The sequence below is a fragment of the Falco biarmicus genome, chromosome 13 (assembly GCF_023638135.1).
Source record: "Falco biarmicus isolate bFalBia1 chromosome 13, bFalBia1.pri, whole genome shotgun sequence".
NCBI lineage: Eukaryota > Metazoa > Chordata > Aves > Falconiformes > Falconidae > Falco > Falco biarmicus.
Genome location: NC_079300.1, coordinates 27,000,910 through 27,027,899, shown reverse-complemented (window position 1 = coordinate 27,027,899; position 26,990 = coordinate 27,000,910). Strand labels below are relative to the sequence as shown.

The 26,990-nt window shown below is 39.4% G+C and overlaps 1 protein-coding gene across 4 annotated transcripts in view; it reads right to left on the bottom strand.

Moving 5' to 3' along the window:
* STAG1 (STAG1 cohesin complex component) overlaps nucleotides 1–26,990 on the bottom strand; it is a 199,788-nt gene that overhangs the window by 159,559 nt on the left and 13,239 nt on the right. The window contains exon 1 of one of the 4 annotated variants that reach the window (XM_056358369.1): nucleotides 18,950–19,211. The exons of 2 other annotated variants lie outside the window; for them this stretch is intronic. The gene's annotated coding sequence lies outside the window, so the exon portion shown is untranslated. Of the gene's footprint in view, nucleotides 1–5,979; nucleotides 6,102–18,949; nucleotides 19,212–26,990 lie in introns of those variants that run through there. One more of the 4 variants, XM_056358370.1, reaches the window with a different exon arrangement.

Here is a 26,990-nt window from a genome sequence, read left to right as displayed (position 1 = left end):
AATGAAGAGCTCAGAGCCAGAAGCCCCAAAAGAAAAGGCACAATCTTGTGTATTTTGTGGGACTGACCAGAAGTGGAGTCTCGCACTACATGGAATAACGTTCCCCCATTACACAATCCAAGTCAGCCATACCCCTCACACACATCCCATACTGTCCTGCTGGCTACTACGTTCTGGATGCTAATTCACTCTTTCTTGCTCAGCCCAGATACTCAGCTGGAGGTAGGAAACCTTTAACAGTGCTGGGATAACTGCCTTGCAACTTCACTCAACAGTAACATTGCTCTACACTCACAGAAACATCACCACTTGCTTCCAAAATTCAGTCTTGAATTATCACCCACGTTGCTTAGGCTTGCTTTGGAAACAAAATAAGGCACTATAGTGACTAATGAAAAGCTGTATGTGCTTGGAACAGGGTTCTCAATTTAGCCATGCAATTAAGTTTGACAACTCTGGGAAAATCATTGATCCTTATGGACTACACAAACGTGAACCTTCAAATTTTTTCTAGTTTTAATGGAAGAGAGACCTGTTTCTTAAAGATTATGTTCTTATAAATGGGAAAATCAAACTCTCCTCCTTTCTGCCTCATTCAGCCCCAGTACAAAGTCATTGATAAAAAACCCTGAAAGCTTGAGACAGATTCCCATTTTATCACCTTTATCCTGGAGAAGAGAAGAGCAGGGGGAGGAGCACTTCACATTTCTGCATTCTGGGTTCTTTAAACTATAATAAACACAATATAGTTGAAAAGTCCTTTAACTTTCAGTCAACTGCTTCTATTTCAGGAGTTTAAAAAAAATAATCTGATGTTTTCATTCAATCCTAATTTTAATGGCCTTAGCAGGTTTGTGGCCTTTTAAGCCTGCACATCTATATTTTAAGATGACATAAATTTATGCTGGCATAGTTAAAAATGACTTATAGAAGAATATAAATCAGGCAGTAGAAGACGCCATGCAGTTGAAACATACAATGGGAAAACAAGTAAATGTTTCTCTTCTTTTGCTTCTGTTTTTTTTAACTATGCACAATAACCAGGGCAGACAAATTGACCAATAAAACCCCTGCTTAAAAAAATAATTTAAAAAAGTCTTTTCTAGTAAATTGTCAGTTTTATGACATTTTTTTCTTCAGGAAGTATCTCATAATGAGTTTGGCTTTAAGAAAGGCTCTACAATTTCAAAAAAAATAATCTGATACATGCATTCCATGACTATTTTCTGTAATTTCTACTAACGTGAAAAGCCATGTATATTTTTTGTAGTCTCTAGATTGTTTATTTGCCTCTCTGGTGCTGAAGTAATCTACCCATTTTAGCCAAACAACAAAAAAACAAAAACTTGACACAAACCCTCAAACCTGACAGAGCTGATCCAAGCATCCACTGGGTAGCAACAGCCAAATCAAGTTCAACCAACCTTATAATAAAAAAAAGTATCTATACATTATAAGCTGAAATCAAAACTTAGAACTAAACAAAAAAGCTAAATAAAAAAAACTATTATGAAATTTAGCAATAGCAGTTACGTCACTATTAATTACATTGCCTAGAAGATAAAAAAAAATAGAAGATAGCTGGTACTTGACTGACTCCCAACTCAAAATCCTTTCCATGTTGACCAAGTGACCTTGTCCCATCCAAGTGCAAACTATATTTAAACAACAGCTCACACCAGCAGAGCAGTATCTTCTACTGTACGCCACAACTTCATTTTCCATTTAAAATTACTTTGCTTTCTTCCTCAGTGCTCCCTGCTATGTCTTTTCTTGCAAGTTGAAAAACAATAAAGCAGTGCACTTCTCCATCCCGCTAAGGCCCAAAGGAAACCCGAGAGCTCCAAACACACCGCTTGTATAGAAGAGAAGCTAGGATACACGATGGTGTGCCGTGCCATTGCACGGCCCCATGAAACAAGGTTTGATGTTCAGTTTAGAGACAAGATTTGTCCCCTCAACATTCCTGCCCAACAGCAGCGTTTGGCAGCTAGGAAAAGGCCTGCAGCAGGAGCAAATGACAATCCCATCAAAAGGCAGCACGTTGCACACTGAGCCAAAACTCTAAAAGCTTGGATCAGCAAGGTGAGAGAGAAAAGAGGATCTTAGACGCAGGCAGATAAATTCTAGCCCTTTACTGCTTCATCCAAACCCATGCATGGCCTTGGGCGCACTACTTGAATCCTTCCTGCCCAGCCATCCCAACTGCAAAGTGAAAATGGTATTTAGAAATTCAAAGTGTAAATTCTAAGTCCTGCAGAACTAGAAAAACAGTCATCAGGAACTAACCCTTAATAACTTGACAAATGCTGTGATGAGTTCTTCATCACTCAGGAGTTTTTGTTTGCTTTGGATTATGTATTTCTTTAAGCGTAAGCTTCATTTCTGCTACAGGTTTAGAATGTGAAACAAATTAATTCATGTTGATCCTACAGCCACTTGATCTGAAAGCCAAATTAAATCACCTCCTCCAGCTCTGAATTTGAAAATACACAGCATCACTTAAGGCCAAACAAGACATAATGCTTATTTAGCCTATCTTTAAGATAATTTCATTGACGTTCTACACAAAATTCTAAATTTCACCTTATCACATTTTAGTACTTAAAGATTCAAAGCCCAAGTGACAGAAAAATTAACACTAAGCACTAGTGAGCTCCTTCGATACGTAAAGTACATAGCAAGCCCTGCCAATACGTGGTCTGTGATATTACTAATCCAACCTAGCCGTGATATAATGAGGTAATATTAGGAACACCTAGGCTAGCACAGCATGGTGATGCTTCATTTTCTACATCCTTCAAAATCATACTGGACATATTATTATTACTCTACCTTCGCCCTCCCAAATGTGTGTCTTGGCTGTTGCTGTTACCCATTTAATACGTAGTAAAACCTGCACTTCCCAACCTGCAATGGCATGTCAAAAACAAAGGCAAAAAATCTGGGAAGAGCCAGTTGATACACCAGGAGCTTGTGCTGCCATTCAGAGGGACCTGGAGAGGCTGAAGCAACAGACAAACAGGAATTGCGTGAAGCCCTGCACCTGGGGAGGAACAACGCCATGCACAGGTTTGGGACCAACCACCTGGAAAACAGCTTTTCCAATAAAGACCTGGTAGACAACAACCTGAACACAAGCCAGCAAGGCGCCCATGCTGCAAAGGCCAACAGTACCTCCTGGGCTGCCTTAGGCAGAGCACTGCCAGCACCTCGAGGGAGGTGACCCTGTCCCTCTGCTCAAGAGACATGTTTGGAGCTGATGAGACATGTTTGGAGCACTGTGTCCAGTGCTGTGCTCCCCAGTCCAAGAGAGATGGAAATAGGCTGTTTTGCAGTAAAGGGACAATTCTGAACACCGTGGCATATGGTTTGGCTAGGGATCTTTCAGAAGAATGGACATATCAGAACAGCAAGCTGAGGGTGGACAATTGTTCTTTCCTCAGAAAATGTCAATAAGAAATTATACATAAAACAATAAAAGAGAAGTGAGCTCACAAAGGTAACAGGAATAATACAAGAAAAATATAAGGCCAAGAACAACAAAGCAAGACTCTACACAAAATTAAAGCATTTAGTATATACCCATTAGCATTGACTAAAGTTTCTTTTCCCCCCATTCTTTAAAGGTATTTCCAGATATATTACACATACATGTGGGAACAAGAACTATCTCATGCCAACCCCTAGCTGTCCATTTAACACTGCCTTCAACTTCAGTTGTCTCCTCAGTTGCACCAACACATAGAACTGACTCTACAGGCAAAACAGCTGTCGCTGCTTCCTCTCACCAAACACTTTTAGCCCAAAAAGGTCTTGTCCAGTCAGCCAGAAAAACAATCTCAAGTCTCACTTTCTAGCGCACAGTATTATTCTGTGCTCTTCACAATTACGAATGCAAGACCTCACACCGAAAGGTTACACAAAGCACTTCTTGCAGAGCTGGGAATAAAATTCTTAAATGACAAAAACCTCCAAGTCATACTACCACATTTCTATACTTAGTTTCATGTCTCTAAAAAGAGTGCTGCCAAAACCAGCCAGTTTTTCTGTATCTTCTGCTACTATTTCCAGAAGGTAGCAGCTAATTCCTGTACTGTGCATGTGTGCCAAGGCACTGACACTAAGATTACACAGAAAAGCTGATACAATCTTTTAACCACGATTATAATAGCACAGCTGATTCAAATGTCACACATCACTCACTATTTTGTTTGATCATCTCCACTGTTAACTATATTATAATATAATGCTTTCTCATAACGCCTTGGATGGCTAATACTAAAGATGTTAACCAAATGCTCTGAGCAAACAATAGCCTGTAGATACAGCTTGCTCAAGAACAGAAATTTTATCCTTTTCAATTTGTAATTATTATTTAAAATCAAAATAAATTTGATGGACTGAGCATACGAAAACAAGCTTGCTTTCCCTTTGTTATTCTTACAGACTCTTCAGGCATAACCGCCCCTCACTCCGTGGACACCCCAGTGAGACACTTGACCTGATTTTCTGCAGCACTGAGCATTCACAACTGGGACTGAGATCACTGGGGGCTACAGGCACTCCGTCACTCATAAGACAAGTAATTACGGTCTGATTACACAAGACGAAAAGTTAAGGCACTGAGTTCTAATGCTGGTTCAGTATCTGGATAATTAAGGTCTAAATTAACAACTTGCTCCTTGCCATCTGTCCATTAGGATAACATCAGCTATCTACCCGCTTCCTAGAAAGCTAGGTTCTACTATCCTCAAATCGTGAGCACGAACAGATAGAGCCTTGAAGTCTTCTGCTTCTCTGCACTTGTATTTCCAACACTCAGAAAGAGTCTTGAGAAGACAAACTCACTCATCTTTTCAAGATGATGCAAGGGCATTGAGAATCACAAAAAAAGGCCATGGGACAAATTTAAATTCAAGAGAGATTTTGCCTATCATAGAAACTGTAGAGTCATCGTCCCAACAAAAGACTGAGCAATCAGTGAAAACTTTTGAAATTTGTCATGAAAATGAATAATGATAGGGATAGCGTAAGTGTTGACCATAACTTAGCATAAAGTTTTAAAAGATAGTTTTCGAGACAATGAAATGCTTCCCCCAAAAAAGGGACCATCCTGTTCAGCTGATTTCTTAGTAAGCCAATTCAGCTCACTAAAATGGCATAAAACTTTTCAGGTTTTTAATTTTAGCAAGCCATGCCAGGGTTCCAGGAGGCTCAGAAACATCTGTGTGCAGGAAAGCAACAGGAGAGTACCACTGGAACCAGACAAGACTCAAGGAGGATGACTACTTTTTCAGTACATAAAAACTGTTGCAAAGGCAATGCAGGGGGAGAATAAGCTCCCCTTCTCAGTGAGGACTGGACAAGTGATGGTTTGAAACCACATCAAGGAAAATCCAGGCAAGGACTAGTGAAGCACTCCAATAGTTTGCTCAAGCAAATGTGAATTATCCACCACTGAAGATTTCTTCTTTTCCCAGATAGATGGGGCACACTTGTCAGGTACAACAAACATTGCGAAGTTTGTGGTTGAAACAGCTGGGAAAAAGCAGACAAGGCTTTGGGAACACAGCCTGCTTTTCGCCTGAAAACATAGCACAACTGTAACTGTGCCTGCTGGAAGGGAAAGGGTGAGAACCAGATGAACCCTTGACACCCCTTCTCCCCCCCCCCCCCCCCCCCCCCCATTTCTTCTAATGTTTCTGTGACATTACCCTCAATCAAATCCATCTGTGACAATAATTAAAATTAAATCCAGTGATTAAATTCACACTCAAGCACTTCAGTTAGTAAACTGCTTATTCCTGCAAAATAATCCACATCTACAGGAAGGCAAGAATCCCTGGTGTAGTCAAACACATTTAGATCATCACACAGGCTTTGGATTTTCATCTCTGTACAGCCCAATACACAATGGGCCAAGAGTGTACACGGTGTATGCACAGTAGAAGCAGTATTAATAGATTTTTATGCTACCTCAGAAAAGTGTTTACTCATCTGTAATTTTTCTCAGCAGTGGACATCTGGTGTTCTATTATTCATTGCATCTGGAAAATTGCCAACAATAAAACCAATTTTCACAAGAAGCAGCAAAGCCTCACATGCAGAACACTGGAATAAAGGAAAAAAAAAACCCACTCAGAATGATTCAGGGTTTTGTTCTCTTTGTTTTGCTTTTTCTTTTTTTCCTCATATGGGACGCTGGATAAGAAAAACCAAGAGGAACTGCAGAACATTTTGTCCAGATTATCAAAGAAAACATGCATTTTGAAGTCGCTTATAAATCAAAAACTCTGGTAAATGACTAATTCTGGTACTCATATGAACTTCGGGGGACATACACAAAGGCTTAAGGAAAACAAGGTCACTAAAATAATAACTTTTCTAAGTTCACGCTGCTGCTAACAGAAGCAATATTTAATGGTTAATATAAAGAGACTCTTGCTGTAGCATGTAGAAGTAAATGCAGGACCACCCTGAAGTGTACTAGTCTTCCAGTTTCCTGATAGACACCGTTACCACCCTACCCTCAAAAGAATGCAAAGGCACAGTGGTTCTTCAGAAGGTGGCAGCATTGAAGGATTACGTTAAAGCATTCCCACCACTGAAAACTGCTCATTTAGAAAACCACACGCCTTGGACCACAAGCTTTGAGAAGCAGCTCTATCCATTTCCTAGTTGCTAGATCTATCAGGATCCTTGTCCTTAACAAAGATGTCACAATCCAAGCCCCCTGAACAGCAGATTTCTGGGCATTATCCAGGTGTGACAGATACTGAAAGCTTCTACTCAGTATTTATACTTACCCCAGAGATAACCCTTGAAGTTTTAGGCCAAGAGAGTCTCTCAATGCTATCAGTCCAGGAACTGGAAGATCCCAAAGTACCAGTTTTTCCTAGTCCAGGGACTTCAGCAGTGCTCATAGGACAAAAACCTACGGATTCCTATACTACCGTCAGGCTGGAAATTCAGCTTTACCCTCAGCCTGATGTAGCTAACTGGCATCTGTTCTACTAAGGTTCCTTTTTCCCTCAAATACAATTTTTTTTGCACGCACAAGGGTACGTGGATTTTTTTTTAAATTGTTAAATCTCTCGTGTTTTGAGCTCCTTATAAGAGAAGTTGCATTTAATAAAGGGATTAGCAAATATCCAACAGGCATTACTACAAGTAGCATAATGCTATCTTTCTGCAGTGAGGCAATCTAAATACCCTTGTTTTAGTAACCATTTTTAACTTGTAGAATCATTAAGTGGACAGGGGTTCCACTTATGCTTTTCATTTAAGCAGGAATAAATTTCAACAAGAGTCATAAGAAAGCTGTTTTCCTTCCATTGTTGATTATTTTTAGCCCAAATAACTCTGTAAATGATTTATTAAAAAAAAATTTAAAATCAAATTTGCCTTAGCATAAAAGGGACTTCTCAAAAGAGCTCACAGTAGCACAGATTTTTTGACTGTTGATTCTTGACACTCTGCTAGAATACTGACAATATAGTGGTGTACCACGGAGAGGGAGTAATTTCCATGTCCTGCCTCTATCCATTGGCCAGAGTGCCTACATTATAAATACCTGATACATTCCTAAAAAAGTTTGTGAAAACTGAACAAGAGCCAAAAAAAGTAGCTAAGGTAGACCAAAAAAGATTAAGTTAGCCCATAAAATCATTAAATAGGAAAAAAAATGTATATATAGTAATTACAGAATCAAACCCTACCTCCCAATCTCAACAATTTCCTGAGAAAACCCACCTCCACATCAAACCAGACACCCTTCACCTATGTCTCGCACCACTACAATCCCTCTTCTGAAACAGCCCACAACTGCAGCCTTCCAGGGAAAAGCTGCCCGATCCTTAAATCCCACAATGTCCTAGATACAAAAGAAAAAGCTGTTAAGTAATCCCAAACCTGGACAATCAGCCAAACAAGCTGGCAACTCTGGCTTGATTCCTCTTCACCTTAAAATTTGTTTCAAGTTCTCTTCCCTGTAAACTAAGCAACCCTATTCTCCTGCTCTAGGAACTTTTTTATATGCTCCCCGAGACTGGGAAGCCTGGCAGGTCTTTAATCCAAGTACAGATGGAACAAAAACCATCAGAACGCATGAAAGAATTTCTCCCTTTACTAGTCACTGAGCAAGTTATCTTGAAGACAAACTAAAACACATCTATAAACTACACAATTTCTATCATCCCTCCATCAAAGCCATTGATGCTACTACAAACGTTTTAAGTCTGATCACCAATTTCTCGTTCTGTGATACCATGTTTTGCCTTAAGAATTTACAAGAACAGTAACTCCAGACCCCGTACACTGCCAAATACCTTCAATCCATCCTAACCTGACACCACCTCAGTCTCAAGGCATTGGAACAGGCGCATAAATATGCTGAAACCCTCATGGGCTCACTTAAGGAAAGAGATTATAAAGATATAACCAAGCCTATTTTTTTCCTAAAACATACAGATATCATCTATTTTTCAGTCTGAAAACTCATACTCTTTTGAAGTCTCCAATGTGTGATACCAAGCAAATGCTTTTCTATCAAACTGTTCTCAGAGTCTACACTGATACCAGTCTCCTGTCCACTGGACCAACACACCTACTGTCACAACACCACCAACAACGTGAAATTCAAACAAGCCATAACATCTAGGCAGCGTATCAAGAACCACAGCGTGCGCTGCGAGGGTGCTCATCATCGCACTCCTTTGCTGGTCTAAAGGGAACTTTCTCCAAAGACACAGCTACACAAAAACATATCAGTATTCTGAACAAGCTGAACAAATGTTGCTGAAAGGTACTACAGTAGTGGCTATTGGATGTCCTCAATTATTACAAATGGCACAGCTTATGACTTTCATCAGCTGTATAGTTAAACCCTCTACTGGAAAGGCATACCTCAAAACACTTCTCTCATCCTCCAATCTTAAAACAATCTTAAAACACCACAATAAACTTGTGAGGAGATGCACATTTTCCCAATGGACACATGTGACCATGTTGAAGATAAAAATAAAAAGCATTGCAAACACATTTCCCCAGTGACCATAAATCCCTCACACTGCAATCAAAATTCAAACCCAAATCCACAGATCCCAGACTGAAGTAATTCACCAAATCCCAAGATGACTTCCCCAAAACTACGCAGGTGAAAAACAACAGCAGGACTAGCAGCAAACACTGAAATAATGATTTACCAGCACAACACAGAACAAAATGATTCCACTTCTAAGTTCTCACTCCTGATTCTAAGGACTTAGGAAAGCACACGGCTGGAAAATAAAAATTCACAATAATTTTAAATAATTGACTCAAAAGGGAAAGTGACTTTATTACACATTAGTTTCCTCCATTCCTGTAACATATTTCTCTGCCCCACGGGCAATACAGATTTCAACATCCTCCCCCCACTGCAGCAGAGCTCACAGCAATTAATTGCTTTCTACCTGTACTGAGCTTGAGGACTGTTACTTTATTTCAGGCTGAAGATGTTTGATCCAGAAGCTTGTCTACTACAAACTGACTTAAGTCAACTGACCTAAAAAAATATATATTACCTATACTTACAAGATTTTCCTGATGGATTCTGACACAAGAGAAAAACAAGGAATCTAAGGACTCAAGAAACTAAAGAGAAGTTAAACAGGGTTGGCTATCCACCAGCATTCTTTAATAATTTCCCTGACACAGCAGTCACAAGAAATCAATTAAATTGTAAGAAGTAATAGTAGAGAAGTCAGTAATCAAGCACTACGTAAAACTGAAAATAGTTCTGCAATAGTCCAAAATGCAAGTGTCACCAGGGAAAAGACAAATTAGCACCTGGGAACAAGATGTATTTTAGCTCAGTAAATAACCCTTTTTATCATTCAGTGATAAAAAAAGCTTTTATCATTCAGTGCTGAAATTAATTTTGGTTAGTCAACAACCCTAGGAAGAATCAGTAGGGGGTGAAACTGTCTATTCTTTGCTGTTTAAAAACATCCTGCATACGACAATAAATCCATTAAAATCGAAAACTTTCTTGGGGAAAAAATGTTGGGGGTGGGGGGTGGGGGGTGGAAATCTTTCATTGATCCAGATACAGGAATGATGACTGTACAGATGGAAGATAATCACACTGCATGGAATCAGTTTGAAGTCCAGTTCCAAACTGGACAAACTGAAAAACCAGGCAAGTGTTATCTGAAAAACAAGGACGAAAGGCAAGCACAGAGAAGCCAACCCATGAGCTGAACAAGAAGCTGATTCAGCTTCATTTCCCAAGGCCCTCACATCGAAACAGGCTGTTTGCCCTCCATCTCTTGACAGTTTTTGAACATGTTGCCAAATACAAACGGATTTGACAGAACGACAGGTGTCTCAAAAGATTATTTTTGAAAATAAGCAGTGGCTGAGCCTGGTGCTCCTGTGAGGGTGGAGGCAGGGGCCAGAATCAGCAGTTTGTCCTGTTTCTCAGGCACACAGCTCGGCACTGGTTGCCCGTGAGCCCTGCTCTGCCCAGCCCAGGAAAGGCACCGAGCTGCACCCCACCGTGGTAAAGGTGCCACACACAGGGCGGGCAGCCTGCGAGGACGTGGGCAAACTTCTGGATTTACTTCAGTAAGGAACATGACAAGATTACCAAACCAGACTTCACTAGCTCCGCTGACTATACACCAACTTATTTCTGTCTTTCTTCCTCTTTGCCCTTTAAGATTGTTTTTCCTTTTGACTCAATAGAAACACATTTATTTGAAGACATGATGACAACTCGAACTGTAAAGCTATCACCAATTTACTTGGATACCCAGGTTGTAAGTTAAAACACTGATGCTTTCTTCTTTTTTTTTTTTTTAACTGTATTTTGCACTGTTTACAGAAATACGGGAACACCTTTTTTATTTCTGAACAGTTACTTAGACAAGCAGATGACAAAAACTGGAAACAGTGTGACTGTGTCTGAGCAAGCATCACTCGTTTTTGTGTGACCATCCTGCGTGTGTTAAAGCCTAGTCAAAGTGCTTACTCCCAGTAACACTGACAGCAGTCCTTCCTCCAAGCAAAGAGGGACTTTTGATCTGGGAGTTATTTACCAAAACAGTTCATTGGACTAACATAGCTGCTGGGCTTCCTGAAATATCTTAGATAATGCTTAGCCAAAATGGACCACTTAGAGACAGAAGAAAGAAGAGATCTTGCCTAACTTGGAAAGGTTGCACCAGATGAAAGCTGCTCCATGACATTAGTAATGAAACTATCAGGTGTTCCAGCATGAACTGGCAGAGTGCTTTATTTTTCCAAAGATACCCAAACAGAGAGGAAACCTTGTGGCACTGGAAAGCTAGAACATGGGCTTTTCCAGCAACCCAAACAGTAACCCTTTCCCCTCCTATGGAGGGGAAAAAAAAAAAAAAAAGGCAACCAAACCTCTTCCACACTCTGATCCCTAAAGATAGCTAACCTCAACCGCAAACTGGGAAAGGAAATCAAGAATTAACTGCCAATAACCAGAAATACAGAGTAGCTGCAGTGAGATGCCTCACAGAAAACAGGCTAACAGATTAAATCAGGAATCTCTCTACAGGAGCTCTGAGGGACCCAACAGCAGAAACAACTTCAAATCCTGAGCCTATCCTGATACAAGTAAAACTTGTTGAGGTTTTAGCGTTATCTGTCTTGTTTCAGAGTCTGCAGAAGTTAACAGCTCTGTTCAGGGAAAGAGAAGAGTGGCAAAATTAAGGTCAGTGTTCACATATCACACTATCTTCAACAACTGGAACAGAAAAACACTTGCTACTCACAGAATTTTCCACCTAGTTACAGTGATGGACTCCAACAGGCCTGCTAACATCAACCTTCTGCTTAGATAAACACAGCCTTACAAATCTCTTCCTGGTGAATAACAGACTAAGAAAAAAAAGAAAAATTAACAGATGAGAGAAGAAAAAAATCTCTTGCCTAGAAGGGAAGAGAATCATCTTCCCTCGGCATCAAATACAAGACACTGAAAATAGAAAAAGCCCATTTCTCTAAGCACTGCTGGTAAAACTGAGTGAAACTTAACAGAAGCTCCAGAAGAGAGAAACTGCCATCCCCAGAAGCTGAGGCTCTCCAGTGAGAGGGAAAATTCCAGCAGCTGATCCACACAAGGGGTTATTTTCCCCTGTAAGACTCCTTGGCTTTTGTTTTTGCAGAGAAGGGATCAGACCACACAGTTTTAAATGTCACAGAATTTGCAGACATTTTCTTCTGCACTTTGGAAAGCTAAGAAGAGAATTTTCAGTACCTTTTACACAGTTACATAAAATGAAAATACATACGGTAACTGATACTTGAAACTGTCAGGCTGTAAAAGCAAGAGTGGGAATATTTTGAAGTATTTCCTTAAACATTGTCAACTCCCATGGGATAAGAACAAGTTCTAACTGAAAACTGTAACCCCAGGAGTTAAATAAGGGAACATTTCCTCTAGGAACAATCCTTACAGCAAGTACAAGGAAAAGAAAAGCTTTCATTTTTCTTATACCTGGTTCTACCTCCATCTCATTACAAATTATTCAAATAAATTTAAACATTAATCTATAAGCATTGCCTTTACCCTTGAGGGAGAGCTAGAGCAAGCTTTTCCAGAGTACACAGTATATACAAGTACATCTAATAAAGCATTCAACAATCATTGACATACTAAAAAAATGCTAAGGATTTTTTTTTCCCCCAGGGGTTAAATCAACACTTGGCACTTTCACAAATCAATTCTCAAAATACTGAGGACAGGACTACATATAAGAGAGAAAAAAAAAAAAAAAACAAAACCAAACACCAAAACCACAACATAGAACAGACATTTTGTTTTCCAGTAGAGTCTTGGGATGAGTTTTCATACAATGGTTGAACCAATCCGATGCGCTGCTGTTGTCAAAAATGCAGTCCCTGCTCTTTCCTCTTACTCTTGGCCCTATGTTCCTGCTCCTTCCTTTACAGCGAGTTTGATCCTGGTCTCTCCCTCAGCAAGCCAGTAAATGGAGAGACAGGAGACACTGGAAAAGAAGAGAAGGAAGCAAGCAGCTCAAGTCCTACTGCCCTCCCTCCAGTCTTTACCAGGATCTCTCACTGCTCCTGTCCGGACAGCAGAAAAAAAATCTACCATATTGATTCAACTGCAAATGCAGCATAGCTTGTTCATTTCTTCTGCAGAAGGAGACACTCAACACAAAACAAAGTTCATGTTGTTATACTTTTTTCAAAAAACAACACTGCTGTAATTTGAGAAAAAAAATCTAGTGGACTGCAGTATCATAGAACACTTCCTACACTTGACATTATTCTAATTTATCACAACCTAGAATGTGCTACCTTAAATCATTAATTTTCTAATATCATAAGGCAGTGTTAATTCAAGACTGAAAATAATGGCCTGGCTATATGTTGATCACCAAAAGCTATATGAATGCTCTCTAATTAAAGCAGTAAAAAATAAAAACCAAACAGAAGAGACTATTAGAGTTTAATAAGATACAAATGCAAATAAAATTTCTCGAGACTCCTCTGCACCGTACTTTTAGTTAAGTTTCACAGCAAACTAAAACCAGAAGTCAGTGGGAAATACCGTCTTCAGCCCCTCTGAAAATCCCAGTTCCTGCCATCCACGTACACTGACCTGAACCGCAGCTACCGTGGCTCCTCCCTCCTGCAGCTGTACTGGCATGTGTCTTTCTGTCCACTTATGCAATTCAAGAAGTCATCTAGCAATTTTTAAAATTGTTCTCAAGTTGTTTGCATCTGGATCAGCTCCCTGAACTGGCTCACCCCTTGCTCACATGAGCACAGGACTAGTGCTAGGGAAGAGACAGGGAGAATGGGACCACAAGACTTCTACTGGCCCAAATTGCTTTGGCAATGGATTGTACTTTGCTGAAAGGTCTTACAAATGTGAAAAAAGAAGCAATTTCTCAAATTTTTCACTTCCAGCATATAATACAGATGTCCTTCCTCTTTAAAAACAGATCTTCATGCTCAATAAATGTAACACATTGCTTTCCAATGAATTAAATATGCATGCCTTTCCTAACCAAATTCTAAAGATGTCAAAGAAAAAGCAGAATGATATTAAGGCATTTTGGGTTTGTTTTTTTATATATATATGTAATCTTTGCACAAATAGAAAGAAAACATTTAATTATAGCAGATGATAGCCAGTTTCTTGCCAATACATACAATATCCTAACTAAGCATTTTCTCCACAAAATTATCTTACCCTGGTTTTGATGGGAGAGGACAGGGAGGGGGGAAGGGCTACCTTCTTTCTGACTCTCACATTTCTCATTTTTCTATCAGTATTAGTCTGCATTAACAGCCAAATCATACACACACACTCACACAACACTGCCAGTGACCTACTAGAAAGTTGCTATAGCAACGACTGCTTTCAGAAATACATGTTGTGCATTTTAAGTGCCATCATAGTGTAACTCATCTGTCAATTAATAACCACAGCTCAGAGTAACACATCACATACACCAAAAAAATTAAAACATAAACATTGTGGCTTCATTTCTACAGAAGGAAATATCTGGAAACCCACTGCAGGCTTAGACTCACTACCAATTACAAAAAAAAAAAAAGACCAACAAGATGCAACTCTTGTATTTCTATTTAAGTGCACAAAATTAATGAAGTGTGAAAAAATTTGATATGTAAAATATTACACTGGTATGTATCATTAAACGTCTAATTTAAGCAAGTCAAGCTACTTGTAAACTTATCTATAGGAGCATACAGAAAACAGTCAAATTTAGGTTTCTGTTACTTGTTTTGGGTAAAATCCCTGTAATAATAAATACCACCACTGTATTTTAAAATACATTGAGTAAACCAAAAATTTGAGTATACAGTTTCAACCTCACTAGACTTCAAGAAATCACCTGGTCAAGTTTTTTTTTCTAATTAGGAATCAGATTAAGTGGATCACACTGTCTTTCTCTGGACCGATACACCCACCAATTTTCGGTTAGTGTACTTGGTGATAACTATTATACACAAAGCATAACCACAGTACAGGAGTACACATCTAAAATGCCAACTAGTTAAATCTCAGAAAGAATACTTTAGGAAAATTTAACTATCACAACTTAAAAGCCTGACAATACTGCAGTACTACCAACAGTAGCTTATTTAAGATTGTTTTTCCTTAAAACCCTGCCTTATACTAGCAGGTTATTTTCATGAGTACTAAATGCCAATTTTTTGCCAATCTCTGCTACGACACAGATCCTGTCCATAGACTGCCCTGTCTGACCTTTGAAAGGTAAGCGCATTTTAAACTGGAGAATATTCTCTCTCTCTAAAACACAAAGGGTAGTCAGTTTTGAAAAGACTCTAGATCATCAAGTGCCACCTGTGTCAATGATAAGGTAAGAAACACTGCAGTGGTTTCTCAGCTCCAATATGACCTTGAGAGGTGTTTCAATTTCCTTTCTCACATCCTCTAAATCCAGTGTTCAAACCATTTTCTCATATGACAAAGGTAAAAAATGCTTTCCCGTTACATTTTCTGCTTTGGGATAAACACCAGGCTCTTACAGTACCCAGCCTTTGACTATGTACTGGTACTGATGCTGGCCGAAACCCTTCTGGAAGGCACTACGGAGATCAGAATACAGTCAGACACTATCCAAGCGCCTGCCTGCGTCCCTTCAGCCAGAGCCTGGTCCAGGTGAGCTCCACCGAGTATGCCAGGCTGCTTCCAGGGATGCCACCATTTCTAGGGGGACTTCCCACATGCCCTGGATTTAACAGGGACGATATTCTAAAAACTGAATCACAACCAATCCTTTTAGCTTAGATAAAAAGAACTTTCAAAGTCTGATCCTTATACATGTGTGTGTGTGTGTGTGTATATATATATATATATTTTATACATACCCCTCAGGCTCACCGAGGGAGCAAGGCCCAGAGACAGGGTTTCTTTCTGACTCCCACCTTTCAGTCAGTTCATATCAGCAAAGCAGGCAAGAGCACAAGTAACTGATGTTTCATTTCTAGCTATAGTTAATCTGACACTGAGGAACAGCAAGAAAAGAACTGCCTTAAAAAGTCACTTTCCACATCAAGACAGGAGAAAATTTTTTCTTGATAACCTGTGGACAGCTGGCAGCAGTCACGAGGCACAGGACTAATTAAACAGTATTGTTTAAATATGACAATCAAGTTTCCCTTAACCTCTTCTGTGAGATACCAGTAAACACTGTATTAAAGTTTTTATTACAAGAATTCTAAACTGTAATGAACCTTTTTAAAATCCAGAAGTTAGCTGATCACAGTTTCATGAATCATACCTTTAAATAATTGAGAAAGAGGCAAGATGTCTTAAATTTGAAAGTCATTAAAACAAGTCATGCCTATTCCTGGTGAATTTTTTTTTTTTTAAATCAGTATAACTACATCTACAATAATCAAAAGACCACACTGGGCAGATGGAGGACCTGTAAAGACCAGTACTTTGACTGAGGCCAAACTCCAGCACAGGGCACAAGACAAGTGCAGTGGGTATAGCTGTACTCCCCCAGAACACGCTCAAAATCCAGATCTTCCTGATTGCTTGCATCTACATACATTAGATTTTGCATCAATATTATCCTTTAACTCAATACTCTACACTTCCTAATATTTACCTTGCATGGTTGTTGTTTTTCTCTTTTTCAAAAACATAGTTGTATCCCACCTCAACAAACCCCTCTGAGAATAAACAAACCAACCCATCGTCCCTTACCACCTATGCTGAATACTACAGTTGCTCTTATTTGCTTTCCAAACCTACCTCTCCTCTCTGGATCTCTTCCTTTATTCAGTACAAAATCTCCACTTGTCTTCTTGACATCCACCCTTGTGATCTCCAGGCACCAGGTGAAGTTCACAGAGCAAAGTGACCCCTTAGCAGTCTGAATGCCACAAGCATCCCCAGCTCTCCACCTGCACAACCAGACCGTACCATATCCAGTTGTTCTGCTTCTTTGTCACACCTTCAGGAAGGCTAATTTCTCCCCGCAAAACCCAATGTGAGAACCCAGATCATGTAGATCTTGACCGATGTGGTTTCCTCTCCGTGCCTTTCAATGACCATGCCTCAAGGACCACAGATTCAGCCAGAAGAATAACACCTCCCTGCCAGGAACCAACCTCCCTTCCTGTCTCTTTTCTTCCACTGACCCAAATGAAGGTCTCATCCTGCCCTTCCCCATCCCCTCCCTCATTTTTGCCCCCATTTACATTCCTGTCATCAAGTTCAGGTCTACCAGCAAAATCACCTTTGAATGCCTGCTTCTCTACTTCAGTTTCAAATACTTCATATGTTTTCCCATCTAAGTAGGGAGTATTTCCAGTTGAAAAATGATATATTCACTATTTCAGAATATATTCCTCCAAAAAGTTAACCGTTGCTATGATGCAGACTATGCTGGCAAGAGCACAAAGTTCAGAAAACGAGGGAAGGAGGATGGAGGAGAAACTGCATACATGTTTCAGCAGCAGCCTAGTCATTTTGAGCAAGTATACTGCTTAACTGTATTCTTACCTACCTTCCATAAAAACCTTCAGAATTAATTTTTTGACCCCAAATATTTACGTCCAAGCACTTCTTGGTTTCTTTTTACCCCAAAACGAGTCTCTACATTTTATGCTGTACTTTGCTACTGTCTTACCGTTTGGAGGAGATACAGTGCTAGTGTTCACATAAATAATATATATTTTACAAAATCCCACTGTTGCCTTTCTACATAGATTTGCCTTTGTAATTAAACATTTGAATTGTGATGCTTATCACTGAGAATTCATGTGGTCTTTTGGCTCCATTCTTCAGATGGAAATCAAAAGGCTACATTAATACCAGCTTTGTTATCAGCATCCCACAAACACAACAGTTTCTTACTAGATTAATACATTAGCACTAAAATGAAAAACTGGTCGTTTAACCGCATCTTACACAGCTTTTTTCCAATAACCTATTTGTCATGCAGATAATTCTCACACACTAATTCTTAAAAGGTAATAGTAATAAGGCTTTGGGATTCACCAGACTTTCCTTTTATTTGAGGGTTGGCTTTTCTTCTGGGTTTTTAACATCAGGCTGTGTAAGTTTGTATTTATTAGCGATCTAGCAATAATTCCCCACATGACATTGGCACTGTGTAAAACTCAGACTGAACTGAAGAGGACAGGTGTCAAATTTGACCTGTAACCTCAAACCAGCTGAATTTTTCCCCAGTAAATGGATCACTGCTCCCAACAAGCTGCTACATTTCAAAAAGTAATTCTTAAAGCAAATACAGTGCTTCTTAAATTAAAAGTAAAAATCTGAATCTGGAAAATTTTACACAATACGCATAAAGTAGAATATAACCTTATTCCCCGTTGCACTGATCAACGTGCATTCCCATCCTGCAACCACTTGCTGACCAAGTGTGACAGGTTGAGTGCAGCAACCTCTTTTCTTCCCTAGGGAACTACAGAAACAACTAGTAAGACAAGAGTGAAGAGTGAAACCATCTCCTCACCCAGACAACAAGAAAAATCTCACCTAACAGTATTTTGCTGTTGTACATGGATTTCTGTCAATGCAGTAACTGGATTATGTGGCTTCAGAAAAGTCAAGCACAATCCCCCTTTAAAAAAACTGAATTTGCAAAAACACATCATGAGCCATCAAGTGAGATCCTAAATCTGATCAACTGCTTCATAGGGACTTCTGAGAAAGTGTTGATGCATTTTTCTGTTCCTTCTGCTGTCTTTCCTGAGAACATAACTGCTCTGTTTTAAACCGTATTGAAGATTTGCTTCTAGAGTAAAAACAATTGTTTCTGTTTTCGGGAATCACAAACTCAAAAGTCTTTGCTGCCATCCTGATACACCGATAAAGGACAAACACTCCAAGGGAGTGCTCTGGCTGAGACTGCTATATACTTACACTTTCCTCATGTTTGTCTTCTCCAGCAGTTTCACGAGCTGTGGAAACAATGAACCTTGGTTCTCAATGGATTACCGCACTGTAACTGTGTGGATTCTCTAACATGCAACAACAATTTAAGTCCTGCTGTTGCTTTTATTTAGAAGAATATGTGTATGTAGGAGAGGAATGGGAAAGGGAGGTATTAACAGAGTAACTTTACCCAGTTATCTACCTCCACAAAAACTAGAGAAATTGGGTTTTTGGACAGCCCCCACCCCTTCCAAATTTGATTTAAGTTAGTCACTGTGCTCTAGAGAGACATGCAGCAACTCAGTAATCTAGCCCATTTAAATAACATGGCATGTCGTACCATTTAAAAAAAAAAAAAAACAATAACATAACTCTGCCCTATTTAAAAACAAGACCAAAAATTAACAGTTTTAAAGCACTGCAACCTGCTGTTCTTTGTCCCCTCCTAAATCAGGATTCCCAGCTCCTCCTCTGCCACTCACTGCACACCCCACTGTCCCGCAGGTCAGGAGCAACTGGAACGCTTGCAAAGCTGTATTGCCTTAGAAAACCAAACTAAAAATCATGAATCTTCAAAAGGTGACATCAAACTGCCCATACGGATATAAATTACGTAGACCAAGAAAAGCAAGACATTCCCCAGAAAAGTTGTTAAAATTCTTGGGTTTCCATCCAAGCAGCATATATTTGCCAAAAATCTTTAGGCTCCTTTGCTACCTTAAACACATTTGGAATACACACAGGTAATTAAATACATACTGAAGAACTATTTTAAAGGATTGATTTCTCTGTTTCCAAACTAATACATGTTCCTTACCTCAAAGGCTTGTTTCAAAAATCTTCCACAATTCACCACAGTTTAAAAAAAAAAAAAAAAAAAATCTATCAAATATTCCAGAGCTTTAGTAGCACAAGATTTAATGCTCATCATTTTACCCGAGTTGTTAGCCTTTTTATTTCTTTATTTTTAGTGGGAGGAAGAAGGGCTCAAAAATTCAGGAAAGGAGGTGGTACAAGCAATTGTTTCCAGTTGACAAGCATTTTTTGCTTGTAAGAACACCATTTTATACCCTCAAGAAAAGTTACATTATGCTATTAACTTATAGGTTATGAAACAGATTATATAACTCTTCAAAAGGTTTACATCGAACAAACATTTCAGTATCTCAGTTGATAAAAATTCAAAGGAACACCTACTGAAAGCACAGCTAATACCCATTAAAATGTTTGGAGAGATTTTTTCCCCTCCCCTAAGTGCAATTTCCTAGGTAATATCTAGCCCCAGAAAACTGTACTCCCTGAACAGGAAACAATTAGCAAGCTACATAAAAACTCTCAATGATAAAACAGCGTATGAAACATCACCACCTGAAGGAGCGCCCTCTAATAAAGGAATAAATTACAGTCTGGTAAGTGCGGTTGTTCCTCTCAAAGGCAGTGTTTAACACAACTATGTCCATTTTCCAATACCTGCAAGACCACCTCCTTTACACAGAAATGCTTGGACAGGAAAGGCACAGCTCAACACAACAGCTCTGAAGAGACCCACTGCCCAAACATCAAGAGAGCACCTGCATCTGTCATACTGCATCCACACTAACCACCAGATTTTGAGTTGAAGTCATCTTCCAAGCCAATCATCTGTGAGCAGGACATTTAGAATTATCTTGCTGCTTCATTCTGCATAATCTCAGAGAAGAGAAAGCTATGAATGATTTCTCTGATAATATAAACAGCAGTGGTATAAACAGACTACATCAATGAATGCAGACAGCTTAATAAGTGACTACTGGGGTTTAGGATGAGAGGCAGCTTCTTGGTCCAGGACAAGTTGGTTTTGTCTCCAGAATGACCTAACAGCACAATCACTTCCAGAAAACAATCTCTACACATTAATACTCACATTCTATCTAAATCTGAGTCTATCCTCAGAAACTATGAAGTACTGTATTGATCACAGTCCTGCTAAGAGAAATGCTGAAAAGCACATTAATGTAGTGCTAAAAAGGAGTAGTGCTCTAGCAACACTGGCATGATTTTATGGAGAATTTAGTTGAGTGATAAAAGTAATACCCATTCACTTGTACAGCTATATGTAACAAGAAAAAGCATACTCCCTTTAATTTCAGGAAAAGCCAACTAAATTAATAGCTTTCTTTTCAGAAATACTTCTCAAGGAAGATGCAATGATTGTAAAACTTAAGAGTAACAGAACAAGTTAACACATTTCCAGTATTACTGGACACACAAGGTATGAATTCTCCTGCTCTGGGTTTCAAAAAGAGCGAATGAACATGTTTGGGCTCCATTTAGGGAGGGTACTTTAACAGGAGCTACAACAGCTCCGTGCCATACAAATCTTCATGTACTTGTCATTTGGAAAAAGGTAATGGTGGTCATTAGCAATGCTGATGCTAATCCGCATCAAATGCTAATCAAAGAATATGCATCAATAAACACAGATATCAATGAACAAAGACGACTCATCAATAAACACAGTTCATAAGTGAGTCTGTGCACGTGCCCCTGCCTCAGTGGGCCTCAGCCTTCACCTTCAAACCTGCTCAGACTCACCCGCTCTGCTGCGGTGGCACAAACCATGAATGCCAAAAGCACGCGATAGGGGAAGAACGCCGGTATTGTAGCAGAAAGGGGCACATCCTGGTAAGCAGAAAAAAGTCCTGATTATCACCAGTGGAAAGCGGTTAAGAATAGAAGCTTGGAGCAAACTGAAAGGCCCCATTCTATCTACTTGATCCAGCTCACTGTCACACAAAAGACAATTACCTTAATGGAAGAAGAGAGGGTGGATGGCTTAAAAACACAGGTATGTGAACCTTTTTGGAAAAGTACCTTTTCAAGTGACAAGATGTAGCTTGATACTCAGAATAACCCACGACATGTTCTGGTGAGCTTTTGAATAAATTTGTAAGACTAGGTAACTTCTTGCAAAAGCTTTCTGTTGTTTCCCAGTAGCTTCTTGGCTACTGTTTGAGCTTATTCAAAAATCTGCAGGTCGGTGGGTAGTTAGCTTGTCTTCTCTTACTGCTCCATCAGGCAGTTCCAGCACCAAAAGGGTCATCCAGAGCCAGCTGCTATAAACAGGGCTTCCCTTCATTTTCCTCAGGGAGCTGCCATTCTCCGAGCAGCAGTAGCCCAACTGCTATAGCAAGGATCACTTGAGAACAGGGTGCCAAAAACCTTTCACCAGCTAAAAATGAGGAAGCTGCTTGATTAGGCAGAGAACCATAGCTTTCATTTCAATCATGATCTCAGAAGCTCTAAAATGGAAAGATCTCAGAAAATACAGAGCAGACAAAATTCACAATGTAGTTTCTAATCCCCTATCAACCGAGGTATAAAATCAGATAAACATGCAAAGGACTATTTTCTCCAATTTTAGCAAGCACATGGGAATATCCCAAATCATACTACGCATGAGAAGAGTATAGTCTAGCTGCCTGTTACTTAGTTATTTAACTAAATCAAATAGAGACACAGTAACAAGAATTTTAAAGCAGATTTTTTGCCTTTTACACTTTCCCTTGTGATCTGCAGCAGGATTTTTCTTTGCTCAACTTCAATGAATCTTATATATTAAAATAGCATCCTTAATTACTGCTTAGAGCTTTTATAAACTTTCAATGTTCAAATTTTATTGCAGCCATTTTAATACCCTTAATTAGTTCATTCAAATTTTTTATGCTAAATACTCTAAATTACTGAGTACTCTACCACTGCAGTTTTCTAATACTAAGACAGCTTTTTAATATTATAGATGTGACAGGTTCTCCCACCTAATGTAGTTAGGCTCACCTCCCTAGTTCATTACACAATTCACGTTCAATACAGTCCAAATTGCTAGTGGCTCTTTTCATCATTAATTACATATTTCAAGTCCAACACTAATCGATTCTCAGCCCATGACCGGCAGGAAAGATAATAGCAATCTCGCCTCTTATTCTTTAACTCATCCTGGCCTGTTCTACCGTTATTACCATATTCTCCTGTCTCTGTCATACCTTGCCTTCTAAATAATGTTTTTCAATAAGGATATGCTGCTTTAATGTGCACTTGTAAAGTCTCTAGCAAAACACGTTATCAATCTAACCTGAGCCCCCCGACACTTCCAGAGCAGAGCACATGTGCTAGATCGCCACATGGTCTTCCCAGACCTGCTCGGAAGAGGCAACAAGAGAGAAATGCATGCTGCAAATGCTGCACAGCTCTAGAGCAATTTCCATCATTCATTTTTACATTTCTTTATCAAAAACATTCCTGAATCTGGTCTTAATACTGCCAAGGAGAGCAAATGGAACAGGCTACCTTTTTCAACTAACCCCTTTAGGCTTACTGCCTTTTTCCAGGAACACTGGGAATCACTTGTGCGTTTCCTATGGAAAGCACCTGTCCTACCAGCAGGCTGAGAACTTGGACTTCATGTATGCCTAAAGCAGGTTTTCAATGTTTTAAAATATGCATGTCAAAACCCACATATCCTGCATAAGTACAAAACCTCCTGAATGTAAAGCTCCCACAGAATTTACAGGTTAATTCTCCATTTGATAAACTCAGCAAAAACCCCACCCTTGCCTGCATTTCAGCTTTTTATGCCTGGGGCAGGGTTTCTTCTATAAATCTTTTCAGAAAAAAAACCCCACAACATTTTCTGTCTAAAACTTCTATTTCTGCAGGTACCATTCAAAAACAGAACTGCAAGGACTTCACCTTGTATAAAGGAGCATCAACAAGCAGATCTGACAACACAACTGTAATACAACATCTGCCTTCTTCAGTGGTGTAACTGAAAAATTTATACGTGACTGCATTAGTTTCATTAATACACATAACTATGGTTTTCTTACAGACTTTATGCCAGGAGGTGATGACACACCTAGCGCACAGCACCGATATAAAATAGATTCAGTTTTCCCTCCCCTACAGGGCTGCCATTGAAGTCTCCTACCTGTGTTTGATCAGGGAAACAGCCAGACTCCTTCACAGTAACCAACTCATACCATAAATCTAACAACTACTCAGTCAAGAAAAAGGCTCCTACAAGACCATATGCAGTACGTAGTGATCGCATTCACTAGTTCACATTAAACCAATGCAATTAAGTTGCCACTCTACTGTACTAAGACTGAAATCACTTCTTTGCCTGCAGAAGGTACAGGCAGACACCACAGAAGTTGCAAGGGATCAAAGATTACTATTTTCAAAGGCTTGTTTCTGTCTGACAGAACTTGTGGATACTGCAGCTTTTAAGGAAAAGCCTGTTTTAATGCCAACCCTCTGAATGAACAATGCTAATGAAGCCTGACACTGAGCACCCCCAAAACTTAAACCTTCCTTCACAGTCAGAATTCAGGGAACTCTTCAATGCTTTTGTGCCCGTGTTTTATTCGGGTATTAATTGCAGTCAATACAGCCATCTTCCAGTTTCAGATATACAGGACAGATTAAGAGAATGCAAAATGAGCCAGTTATTAGTTTCGGCAAAATTTCCCACACTGAAGCTAAAAGCATCTCACCAGCATTCAGAGAGCAATGCTGAGAAAATCCTGTATCTTAAGCTGAAAGAAGTTTCATGAGTTCCTTGCCAATGGGTACAAAAGCCTCTTCCACGAGTTTTCAATTATTTCTCAAAGGAGGGAGCACTGAGTCATTAACACCAGTGAGCAGAAACGCAACAGTTAATGTTTCCATAACACAAGTGTCCACATATTCTTTGAAGACGGAAGATACTTCTCAAACATGAAAATGCAATTTGGCAGCCTTGAAAAAAAGGCCGTCGTCTTGAGTAGCTGTTGACCTTACTCAAACACCGGGAGAACGATCTGGGAGAGTAAGATACCAGATTAATTGCCAAAGGAGGAAAAAAGAAAACAGAATGAGATTTTAATTCACTAGAAAAATGGGAACCTGAACATATTTTAAAGTATCATTTTAAATAGGAGGGGGGGGTTACAATTCTTTTTATTTAAATGTGAGCATTTAAACAGATGTTTATCAGTGACTGTTCTCTAATGTACAATTTAATTTCTAATTTGCTTGCAAACTCCCAAACTTATGATTAAGATTTGGATAAAATTAAACTGCATTACAGGGAAATAGAAGAGAAACCAATTAATACAGTAGTTAAATTTTGACCTGCAAATATAAAATGATTTCCTGAAATCAATAAACAATTGTCATTACAAGCCCAAGTAAGACTGAAATGAACATTTAAAGTCTGCAATCTCTTTTCTGAGCAGAGCCCCCAGGTTACCGGGGAAAATGAATCCCTAAGGTCATAAAGACAATTCCTAACCACAGTGGAAGATTTTAAGGACAAACCACTTTGTCAGCTAGCTGGTGAGGTTCTTGTTCCTAATACTGAACCACCTAGTTCTTTGCTGTCAGAAGCAAGAAAATCTGATTTGAGTTGTTACACCCCATACTTGGTCTTCTAGCTTCCCCTTCTAACTGGCTGTTGGTCTGATCTATTATAGTGTTTCTTTCTCTTAAATTTCTTTCTTGGATTTCAGATAGGAAAGAGCTACAAGTTTGTGACACAAAAGCACAAACTTTAGTTTTCTTCTTTTTGCTTTAAAACTAAACTGAATCTTAGTAAGCCTATCAATCAAGAACTCACACACAGCCACCGTAGCAAACCTCTCTAGACCACTACGGAGTGGCAGGAAAAGTCTTTTGGAACCTGAACAAGGAAAGAATTCTCCAAAACATTGCGAAGTCTAAACAGAACGGAGCAGAAGAGAAACTGGCGGTGCAATTGCGCGCTACATTCATGACACCAGAGTGAAAGACACTGTCAGACTGAATGGATCTTGATGTAAACACATAAAGCTCAAACACCTTATATACCTTATACATATAGTGCCAAACTCCCAGGAAATCTGGGAGCAATTGACCATTTTTTTTTTCTTCATCTCAGATATTTGAGAGCTCTTAGAAGGGAAAGGAAGAGATTGATGATTAAGTTCTTCCTAGCCTATTATAAAGGACAATATTTTTGTAAGGTAAGTGATACAATCACAGAGGGATATGAGTTTCCCTGGGTGGTACAGCTGAAGAATAAAGTTCCCATGATCTCCCAATTGCAATGTTAGGGAAGAACCCCATATTCTCAGAGAACTAGCCAGGTTACTTCAGAAATCATTTACTCCTGCACTATACGCAGTTACACCTAGTAAAATGCTCAATTACAGAACAAAGCATGCTCTATTAGGTTGAGAGCCACAGTAAGAAATGTGGTTGCCACAGAAGTATAGAATCAAAACATCAACTACTTCTCCACCCCCGAACAAGCCTCAGTATCACAATTATTATACATTAGACCACAAACTACTCTCTAACCTGCAGAGATACCAGTCTTCCAACATGCTTTTACTAACAACCACCACAAAAGAAACAGCACAGCAAAATACAGCTAACACTGCTGGGGAACTGTAGCTTAACAAAGAGAGGAGACACAGGAGCAAAGGAGGTTGTTCAATCACTGACCTCTTAAAATTTTTCACTACTGAAAGTCTTGTTCATCTGCTGACAAATCAACTGCTAGCAAATTTAAAACTCATTCAATGTGATTCCAAAAAAAAACCCAGTACAAACTTAGTAGCTACTGATGGTTTAGCAGACAGCATTGTAATTTCTAAGCGAAACATACAATATCCCCTATTTTATTCTGAGAGCTGTATAGAGCACTTGTTCCCTACCGGAGGCATGGCCTGGAACAACCCCCTAAGCCCTGCCAGGCAGATGACCTTGTGCTCCAAGCAGGAGCCAAACTGCTGGTAGAGGAAGCAGCGACAAGGGTGGAGGGAACAGAGGCTAATCAGTCAACAGCAGACGCTTGAGGGTGACAGGAGGGCAGCAAAGGTGATAGCAGTGATTGTCACATTAAAAAAAAAAGTGGGAAAACACTAATTGACAACGAAAATGCAATAAAAAAATATTTATGCAAGCTTATGAATATAAAGCTATTAAATGAACAAAATTCAGTAAAGCCTAGAAAACACAAGCTAGT